This window comes from Bos indicus x Bos taurus, chromosome 27, assembly GCF_003369695.1.
Source record: "Bos indicus x Bos taurus breed Angus x Brahman F1 hybrid chromosome 27, Bos_hybrid_MaternalHap_v2.0, whole genome shotgun sequence".
Classification (NCBI taxonomy): Eukaryota; Metazoa; Chordata; class Mammalia; order Artiodactyla; family Bovidae; genus Bos; species Bos indicus x Bos taurus.
Window position 1 is genome coordinate 26,457 of NC_040102.1, and position 10,776 is coordinate 37,232.

General features: G+C 39.2%; 1 long non-coding RNA gene across 2 annotated transcripts; it reads right to left on the reverse strand.

Annotated features, from left to right (window-relative positions):
* Positions 1–2,454: 2,454 nt before the first annotated feature.
* On the reverse strand, positions 2,455–10,250 carry LOC113885025. 2 transcript variants are annotated; one of them, XR_003509102.1, is made up of 3 exons: positions 9,746–10,250; positions 3,724–3,888; positions 2,455–2,490 (listed from the first exon to the last, which is right to left on the reverse strand). It is a non-coding gene; the product is annotated as an uncharacterized LOC113885025 (long non-coding RNA). The 2 variants fall into 2 exon arrangements; XR_003509101.1 differs by lacking the exon at positions 2,455–2,490 and having other exon boundaries at positions 2,802–3,888.
* Between the last annotated feature and the right edge of the window lie 526 nt (positions 10,251–10,776).

Sequence of the window (10,776 nt, forward strand, 5' to 3'; positions counted from 1 at the left end):
ACATTTTACTTTTATATAATCAATGGCTCATTACAAGATTAGTGTTCAGTGTTTTGTGTGAATCCTGGCAACCCACTCCAGTACTCTTGCCTGGAGAATCCCCATGGACAGAGGATCCTGGTAAGCTACAGGCCATGGGGCTGAAAAGAGTTGGACACGACTGAGCAACTAAGCACAGCACAGTGGGGATCTCACTTAAAATGGACATTCAAGGAATTCCCTGGTGGTCCAGTGATGAGGACTCCACACTTTCACTGCCAAGAGCAGGAGTTCAATCCCTGGTCAGGGAACTAAGAGCCCAAGTCACACGGGGTGGCCAAAAAAATAAAATAAATAAAATAAGATGGACATTCATTTCATTTTTCTGAGTTTATAGTGAATGAAATCTATTTTTGCTGGAAGAGGTCTTGTTTAACACCACTGGTAATAAAGAATACATGATAATAAAAAAGCATTTTCAGGGGAGAAAATTTGGGCATGAATGCTCATAACTATATACATAAATAAACATCATTAATTCTGAAAAGTACAAAATATTTGACCCATTAACAGAATAGATAATAATGAAAACTGATGACTTTTCTGTTAAATAAACAAAAACTTTGTTCCCTTTACCCAAAGCCATTTGAGACTTTTTTAAATGGCAAATGATGAAAAAATTTTAAATGCTTTTGTTTGCATATATTGAAATAACCAGACATCTTTTGTCTTTTATTCTGTGAATTACATGGACTGATTTTTTAATATTATGCCAACCTTACTCTCCTTGGATACATCCCACTTGGTCATCATGTATTATTCCTTTTTATATCTTACCAGGTTTAATTTACCAATTTTTTCTTTAATAGAAAAACTGAAATTTACTATAACAAACTACTCCCTAAAGAAATGAAATACTAAGCAACAATGTGGCAATTTTCTTGTATCAGAACTATTCATCATCTTAAAATATGTGTGTGTTAGTTGCTTGCCAAGGTCCAGCCCCAGCTGATCCAGGGAGTTCGAAGTGGGGACGGCGTCGGCGAGGATAAGGATACAATAGCCTCAATTAGATATTAATTAGAGATGTAAAGAGTAATAGAATGAGGATAGCTCAGTAGGAAAATTCAGTGGAGAAAAGAGGCTGAGTAGCTTGGTTTACGCGGGAGACCAATAAAACTTCAAGACGAGAAGCTTGCACCACTTATGTAGGCCACAGGCGTCCTTCCATTCTCCCAAAGGAGAGGAGACACTGAGGCCTCCTGGTTCGGATCTTAGAAGCCCAGGCATAATTAGTAAGCATGGCGGGTTCCACACTCCAGATGGAGACTCAGCCAGAGTTTGAGAGAGAGAGCGACATGGGGAGACCAGTATTTCGAGAAACTGATCCCAATTCTCTATTTTCCAGGGTCTGTTTTTATACACTGAGGTGTTATACAAAAGTCATGTGGGGTCAGCAGTCCTGACTTTTATCAAAGTCAGGTGCTTCATACAAATGTATACAGAGGTCTTAGGGGTGTTACATCATCTTCTGGCCAGGGGGCCTGCTGACAATTTATGACCCTCTCCTTGTGACAGCAGTCAGTCAACCAGGACACTTATTTCTCCAGGGGTGATTATTCTTCAAAAAGACTCCACCTTCCGAAGGTACCAGATAAAGTTACATTCCTATAGGGTGAGGGTGTAGTGGGTTTTAATTAAGGAAAGAATTTACTTAGCCTAAGGTCTAACGTGATTAATATCAAAGGTTAATACTTATTTCTTCTATATATTCATTAATGTGTGTAAGGGCAGGGAATGTGGAGACTTAGCAACAAACATTGGCTCAACAAATGAAAAACCCTTCACCAATACAATTTCTAATCAGCCCACTATACTTATACTAATGGTTTTCTAACTTTTCTAGGGAACCTGTTTTTAGAAGGTTTAAAGCATCTCGTGCCTCTCACGGTTGGGAGGCTGTGAGCAATCACATGTGGCCCGACAAGCCTGTCAGGCAGGCTAGGGAACCTTCAGAGGAGTTTGTAGGTTAAAACACCCTTGTCGCACCCAGGAGTTTTTGTTAACTGGAGCTCTAAGTTAACTCCTTCTCTGAAGGAGGTGGTGGGGGACAGCCCCCCATAAAGTCAGAGGTGTAGGTGAGAGTACAAAGTAGTAAAGTAGGCAGGCTCTGGTTATGGGGGTAGATGCTCGAGGATTTCCAGGGGGACTCCTGGGGCTCGATCCTGCCTTTGTGTATGTCGAGCCTCCTTCCTCATGACCCTTGCCACGGGCGGAGTGCCTCACGCTGGCCCCCAACAGTTGCTCAATCATGTCCGACTCTTTATGATCCTGCAGACTGTAGCCCACCAAGCTCCTCCAACCATGGGGATTCTCCAGGCAAGAATACTGGAGTGGGTGGCCATTCTCTTCTCCAGGGGATCCTCCCAACCCAGGGATCAAACCTGCATCTCCTGCATTGCAGGTGGGTTCCTTACCATCTGAGCCACCAGGGAAGTGCATAAATGGTTTCTGGAAAAAGAGTTATTGTTGAAGACCAAGTATTAAAATCAGTATTACATACAATACTCAAAACCTTTTTTCATTCTACAACCTGGTTGATCACTTTTCTCTCCTCTGTCCCAGAACAGCCCACGTGTCAGCTATTGAAGCCTTTCCCTGGCTATGAGTGATGTTGAATGAGAGTTAAGGAAAGCCTTGTGATAAAAGGAGTCATAGGTAGTGTAATTTTTAAAATAACTCTTCCACCACTGCACTTTACATTTTTCTTTTTAAAAGAAATTCTCATGAAGAACAGCCATCACTGAAATCAGAAAGACTGCTTTTATCATTGTAATTATAACAATATTAATTATGCAGTTTATTACTATATTAAATGTAGAGGGTTTCTACTTCAAGTAAACACAATAAAATGAAACGTAAATCAGCATGTTAAGAGCCAACTATTTATCTTTCAAAAGGATTCTCCAAAAATGACTCACTGCAGCTTTTCTATAAATAAAAAAAATTCCCGTGGTTTTAAAAATAATTTTAAAATTGTAATTTACACATAATTTTCAGGAATTCTTCTATTATACAACACGATGCACAACTGTGCATGTATATAGATCATGCCATAAAGAAAAAGCTCATACAAATTTCCCATAAGTTATCTAATTAACTGTGACTATAAGAATGAACATAAACTTTGGTTGCAATGCATAGAAAACCACTAGAAAAATTTATGCTCATACTATTTACTGTTTACAATTCTATGTAAGGACTTTACATTGCTAGTTTCTAAAGTGAAAAGAACTTTAATATGCCCATTATGCCATTTCCTAATTACTAATTTTTTGCAAACTTTTCTTTATTAATGATAGAAACATAAACATTCAGTTTGCCTGGTAGAATCACAGAAAATTTGAATTAGTTAAGTAAAATTTGATGACCCATAGGTAATAAATACTGCACATTACCCACAGAATCCCAGTGTCAGAATTGTGTACTGTAGGCATCAGAGACACAGAAATCCAGGAATCTGGAGAGAATGAGGAGCTCCAAGTCATAACCTGGTGGAACTGTGGTTTGTGAGTGTCAGATTACTTTCAACTAACATGGATATCTTGAAAAGAGCTGTTAAGTTCTTAGAACAAGGGAATTTTGAAGTCATGGTATATTTCTTTTGAAACAATGGCCTTCTCCAACTTAGTTCTAGAATTCCTAAGTAGCTGGTGTTAGGAATTCTTCTTTTCCTAAATTTACCTTGGGCTTGGTAACATGGAGTTCTTTCACCATTTGAATATAATGCTTCTTCCATACACCCTGCTCATAGGGAGTTGGGGAGACATTGATATACCAGTTAAACCGTAAACATTTTAGCATCCAGAGGTGATCCAGTTCAGTTAAATTCTTCCAATGCCAGCTCACCTGGAGAAACAATGTTAAAAAACTATTCAGGTTACATGTCCACTTTCTCTAGGTTTTGAGCCGTCACCCTGGTACTGAGAGAACTTCTTTATTTTTTTTTCTGGAGTGGGTTGCCATGCCCTCCTCCAAGGGATCTTCCTGACCCAGGGATCGAATCTACTTCTCTGCACTGCAGGTGGGTTCTTTACCACTGAGCCACTGGGGAAGTGGATTCATGGATTCATTCATGAATGAATCAGAGCAAACATAATTTTAACTTGATAAACCAGGCCTGGAATTCACAAGTAGTTTCTTTTTGGTCCTTTTTTCCAAATCACAACCAAGTTACCTCTTACCTTAAGTGCTTCCTAACAAGGCAGGAAGATTTTTTTTTAATTGGAGGATAATTACAACATTATGATGGTTTTGCCATACATTGGCCATAGGTATACATGTGTCCCCTCCAACCTGAACACCACTTCCACCTCCCTCCCCATCCCATCCCTCCAGGTTCTCACAGAGCACTGGCTTTGGGTAACACTTTTTCTTTTCTTTTCTTTTTTTTATGTTAATTCAGACAGAATCCAAGTCAACTAATATTTATTGAGCACCTATTAACCATCCTTGTCACAACCTGAAGGGTAGTATAATTAATATTCTCCCCTTGCAAATGGGGAAACTAAGCTTCAGATAAGACTTTGGAACTTCCTAAAGATCTCTGGCTATCCCAAAGCCTTTGACTGTGTGGATCACAACAAACTGTGGAAAATTCTGAAAGAGATGGGAATACCAGACCACCTGACCTGCCTCTTGAGAAACCTGTATGCAGGTCAGGAAGCAACAGTTAGAACTGGACATGGAAAAACAGACTGGTTCCAAATAGGAAAAGGAGTACATCAAGGCTGTATATTGTCACCCAGCTTATTAACTTATATGCAGAGTACATCATGAGAAATGCTGGGCTGGAGAAAGCACAAGCTGGAATCAAGATTGCTGGGAGAAATATCAATGACCTCAGATATGCAAGTGACACCACCCTTATGGCAGAAAGTCAAGAAGAACTAAAGAGCCTCTTGATGAAAGAGGAGAGTGAAAAAGTTGGCTTAAAGCTCAACATTCAGAAAACTAAGATCATGGCATCCGGTCCCATCACTTCATGGCAAAATAGATGGAGAAACAGTGGCTGACTATTTTTCTGGGCTCCAAAATCACTGCAGATGATGATTGAAGCCATGAAATTAAAAGATGCTTACTCTTTCGAAGGAAAGTTATGACCAACTTAGACAGCATATTAAAAAGAAGAGATGTTACTTTGCCAACAAAGGTCCGTCTAGCCAAGGCTATGGTTTTTCCAGTAGTCATGTATGGATGTGAGAGTTGGACTATAAAGAAAGCTGAGCGCCAAAGAATTGATACTTTTGTACTGTGGTGTTCGAGAAGACTCTTAAAAGTGCCTTGGACAGCAAGGAGATCCAACCAGTCCATCCTAAAGGAGATCAGTCCTGGGTGTTTATTGGAGGGACAGATGTTGAAGCTGAAACTCCATTACTTTGGTCACCTGATGCAAAGAGCTGACTCATTTGAAAAGACCCTGATGTTGGGAAAGAATGAAGGCAGGAGGAGAAGGGGACAACAGAGGAATAGATGGTTGGATGGCATCACCAACTCAATGGATGTGAGTTTGGGTAAACTCCGGAAGTTGGTGATGGACAGGGAGGCCTGGTGTGCTGCGATTCATGGGGTCACAAAGAGTCAGACACGACTGAGTGACTGAACTGAATTGAACTGAAGGATCTCTGGGAGTCTGCATATGAACATTGTATGAAGGCTACAGAAACTCCAGTTGGCACATTGCTTATTTTTTTCATGATATGCCTCTGTTTTCCCTCCATGCTTATGATTTACCTAAATATATAAAGGGAACACAATGACTAATACTATATTGATGTGTCCTAAATAAGATTCAATGAAGATTCAATGAAGCAGTAAGTATTTGTCCTGGGGACTTCCCTGGTGGTCTAGTGGCTAAGATTCTATGCTTTCAGTGCAGGGGGCCAGGGTTTGATCCCTAGTTAGGGAACTGGATTCCACGTGCTGCAACTGACACCTGGTGCAGCCAAATTAATACATTTTTTTAAAAAGTATTCTGTACATTCCACTTTCATAGCATTATGGTCAATCCTACATATCCAGCAAATGGTGGAGGTGACCCTATTATGTGTAGTAGTTTTTAAAATAATTTATTCCAGGTTTTAAATAAGTCTTAGTAGAAACTAGAGTCAAGTCCATATATAAAGTTCAGACTAGGCATTCCATATCTCTTAACATGAATTGCAGAGATGGTAGCTAGTCTTCACATTCATTTCATCTTTGGAAAACTGGCCTCTTTTTCAAGGTTAACTCAATAATAAATAATGTTTGAGTGCCCCCAAAAGGAGCAGAACACTCTGTAATGGAACTCACTACCCATCCATCTGTTTATCTATCTGTCTGTCTTCCTCCCTCCTTCCATCCATTGTGTACGGAGTTTCAAAGTTACCCAAACTCACGTCCATTGAGTTGGTGATGCCATCCAACCATCTCATCCTCTGTTGTCCCCTTCTCCTCTTGCCTTCAGTCTTTCCCAACATCAGGGTCTTTTCAAATGAGTCAGCTCTTCGCATCAGGTGGCCAGTGTGTTATGTCCAGGATTATTTTATGGGCTGAAGATAAGACATGTAGAGGAGAGGGAAGCAGAGGTGGGGCACAAATAGGAGAAACAGTAGGTTCAGGATCTAGATGGAGGAAAAGGCTTAGAGGATCTTATACAACACTGCAGGCAGAAACAGAGATCACAACCACTTTGTGCAACCCAGAATGAAACTGCACTGCCCTTAATCCTCATATGGTTAGTTAATTCAATCAAGATCTGGGGTTTGGGAGGGAGGGGATGAGGAGAAAGTTTTTCTCAACTCTCATCCTTTTCCTCTTTTGACTTAGATCGGGTTTAGACCTGGGTAGTTAAGTTGGGGTTCCCCCTCCCCTGCACAGGGGATAGATAAAATTTTGCTTTGTTTTTGATTTTTGCTGCTTTTTGTTTGTTTAAAACTAAACAGGAATGAGGAAAGTTGAGGGTGGGGAAGCTCTTTCAAAACTGTAAGACAACCGCCACCACATTTTCAAACAGCTCAAAGCTCATCTTGGTGCAATGACTTTATTGTTTACTTTAAATCTAGCTAAAGAACAATTGCCTCACAGTCAGTTCTGGGAAATAAAATAAAATGTTGAAATCTACCAAGATTGACATATGGTACACATAGATGATAAGATTATCTATTTCGTATCACATCTCCCTGGAATGATAACATTCTCATTGTGAAAAACATGGAAAATTCTGAGAAACCTGAAGAAAAACAATACCCAGAACCCTGTCAATCAGAGATGACCAAACATTATCAACAAGCTGGTAGAGTTATTTTCCTTTCTGTTTTTCAGGTATATATGAGAGCAAAATTGGGAAACTGCATGCAATTTAAAATCATGCTTTCTTCATTTTACACATAATAAGCATCTCTGTTCTTCCAAAACATGTTTTCTAATGACTGCCTAATAATTCTTTATATGGCAGAATGATACTCTATTACTGGGCATTTAAAACACTATGTTTTTTTAAAAAACAAATTGTTTCAATTTTAGAATAATATGTGTACATCAATACTAAATTCAAAGATACCAAGGGGCACACTGTAAAAAAAGTAAAAAAAAAAAAAAAGCCTCTCTCATCCTTGTCATATAGCCACTCATTTCCCTCTGTGAATGTAACCATTGTTACTGGCTTCTTGTGTGCCATTCCAGAAGAGCAACAAATATGGATACATTCTTTTATTCTTCCAAAGTGGTAGGATAATTCTGCACCTTTGTTGTTTTATTGATGATATATTGAGGAGATAGTTGCAACCAGTCTGCTATTAGCAGACATTTCCATTGTTTCCAACCTTTTGCTACTACAAACAATGATGCAATATTCTTATATAGACATACATTTTGCATGTGTTGAAGTATACCCATCAGACAAATTCCAAGAAGTGGAACTACTGGCCAAAGGTAATCTTGTTTTTTTTTAATTAAAAAGATTTTTAAAGTTTTTAGCCATGTCTCATGGCTTGCAGGATCTCAGTTCCCCCACCAGGGATCAAACTCACACCCTTGGTAGTGAAAGCCACTGGATCGCCAGGGAATGTCCAGGAATCTTTATTTAAAAATTGGGTACTACCAAATTGTTCTCCTTGGTGTTTGCATCAATTTATCTATGAAGGTGCAACATATGAAGGTGCTTGTTTCCCCACACCCCTAACAATATAAAATGTTATCATTAAAAAAGAAACTAAAAAAAGAAACTCAATCCATCTGAGTCACAAACGATGGCATGAAAATGAGGCTGAGCATTTTATCTATTTTCGAAATATCTGCTTTTCTTTCTGTGAACTATTTGTTCAATTCCTTTGCTCATTTTTCTGCTAGGCTTTGCTTTTTTTTTCTTCTTAATGTAGATTTATAATCGTTCTTTAAAAAATAAGAAAATTACCCCTTTGCTGGCAATATGTTTTCCCCCGGTTTATTTTAATTTTGGGGGGCCACACTGCAGCAGCTTGTGGGTTCATAGTCTCCCGGCCAGGGGCTGAACCTGAGCCCTCATCAGTGAAAGCACTGAGTCCTAACCACTCCCAGGGAGCTCCCTCCTGTTTACTGTCTGTATTTATTTACAGTTTTCTTCTCAACGGAGAAAATTTTAACTTTTATAATCACAACTTAAAATCTTGCTTTCTTTATATATAAATCATATATAATATATATACAAAATGTATAAAATAAATAAAGATTTTAAGTTATACATTTTCTCTTGAGGCTCTGAATATTATAGATTACTCACAAAGTCTTCCTTCCCTAGATTTCCTTTAATTACATTTTTTCCCCTTTAGTTATGCCTGGTGGCTTACAGGATCTTAGTTCCCAAACAGGGATTGAACTTCTGCCCTCAGCAGTGAAAGAGCAGAGACTTAACCACTGGACCAGGGAATTCCCTCCTTTGAGTAGGGAATGGTTTTCCATAATTTCATATCAATCTTTTATCCTTCTAGAATTTTTTTTCAGATACTGCCCAATTGTCCCAGCACCAATTATTAAATACGTCATCTATCTTACTGCATTCATTTTCTTAATTTTTTTTTCATTTTCTTAATTTTAAAAACTAAAGTTACCCTGTGAATGCACAGTAACAGGGAATTTCTGGTCTTTCTAGACTATGAAAAGAAATCAACAAAATGACTATCAATTTTATATCTTAAAAAATTACTTGAATACACTGTGAAATTATTTGTAAGAAAATAATGGTCAGATGCTTTTCCAACCTGTGAGCACATTTGCCCACTCTGAACTCCTTTAGTCTCACATGCTTCTGTATTTATCACATTAGCACCTTATTTCATGCTTTTCTATTTATGAATGGCCTGCACTCTACACTCTTAAGTTTTACTATGGTCCTCTGCTGTGCAATATAAGGCTATTCTGATGATGAACCATTATATACATGTGTATATATTTCCCCAACTGGCTAATACTATTTTATGGACACTGAGCAATGGCTTACTTTTTCTCCCCTTTGAGCACTAACTGCACAGCCAGACACAAAGAGATGGGGCCAATCCAAACTGTGCAAACGAAACGCGGTGAGCATCTTGTCGGTGCTCGGTTTTGTATGCATGTTTTCTTCTTTCCCTCAAGGTTCAGTGTTTTCTAGGCTGTCTTTACAAAACACCGAACCCTGCTTCTTTATCTGTGCCTGTGCACAGTGACAAAGGCTTTGGGGGTCCAGGAAAGAAAAGATGTATAAAGATAACACCTTTGGGAGCTTGGTCGTAAAATCCAGAGCTTCTGCTGGAATTTTCTCCTGAAGCTTTTAACAGCAGAACTTTTGCTGTGACAGGGAGCAGCGTTCTAACAGGACTGTCAGGATTTTTCTCCTCTGAGTGTCCATCCATTTGTCAAACTGGAAAAAAAAAAAAAAGCAAAGCAAAAAACAAGCAAACAAACAAAAAAGCTCCAGGTTTAGTCTGACACCAGAGACGCATTATGAAAGAGATAAAGAACTGCATAGAAAGTGAGTTTAGTAACTTATTCTTAACGAATTGCATGCATTTCTTTCCCTAACAAGTACACCCCATGTTTTTCCACCTACCTGTTCTTTCTCACATGTGTGTGTGTGAGCCCAAGCAAGGCCGGTGTGGACATAGACATGCACTTGACCTCAAAACTTGGAGTTACAGAAAAATTTGGGAGCTGGTCATAGTCGTAAACTGAGAATATATACAGACTTGTAAAATGTAGATCTTTAACTTCTGATGGGGCTATATCCCAATTAATCCACCATAAGTTGAAAGTATCATAAATTAAAAATGCACATAATACACTTAACCTACCAAACATCCTAGCTTAGCCCAGTCTACCTTAACGTGCTCAGAACGCTTACATGAACCCTGATGCTCCTTGCTGTTGTTTAGTCGCAAAGTCATGTCCAGCTGTTTTGTGACCCCATAGACTGTAGCTCAGCAGGCTCCTGTGTCCATGGGATTCTCCAGGCAAGAATACTGGAGTGGGTTGCCGTGCCCTCCTCCATGGGATCTTCCTGACCCAGGAATCAAACCTGAGTCTCTGCATTGACAGAGGTATTCTTTATCACTGAGCCACCAGGGAAGCCCTCACATGAACCTACAGTTGGGCAAAATCATCTACCACAAAGCCTATTTTAGAAGAAAGCGTTGACTAGTTCATGTAATTTATTGACTACTACACCTGGAGAAGGGAATGGCAACCCACTGCAGTATTCTTGCCTGGAGAGTTCCATAGACAGAGGAGCCTGGTGGGCTACAGGCC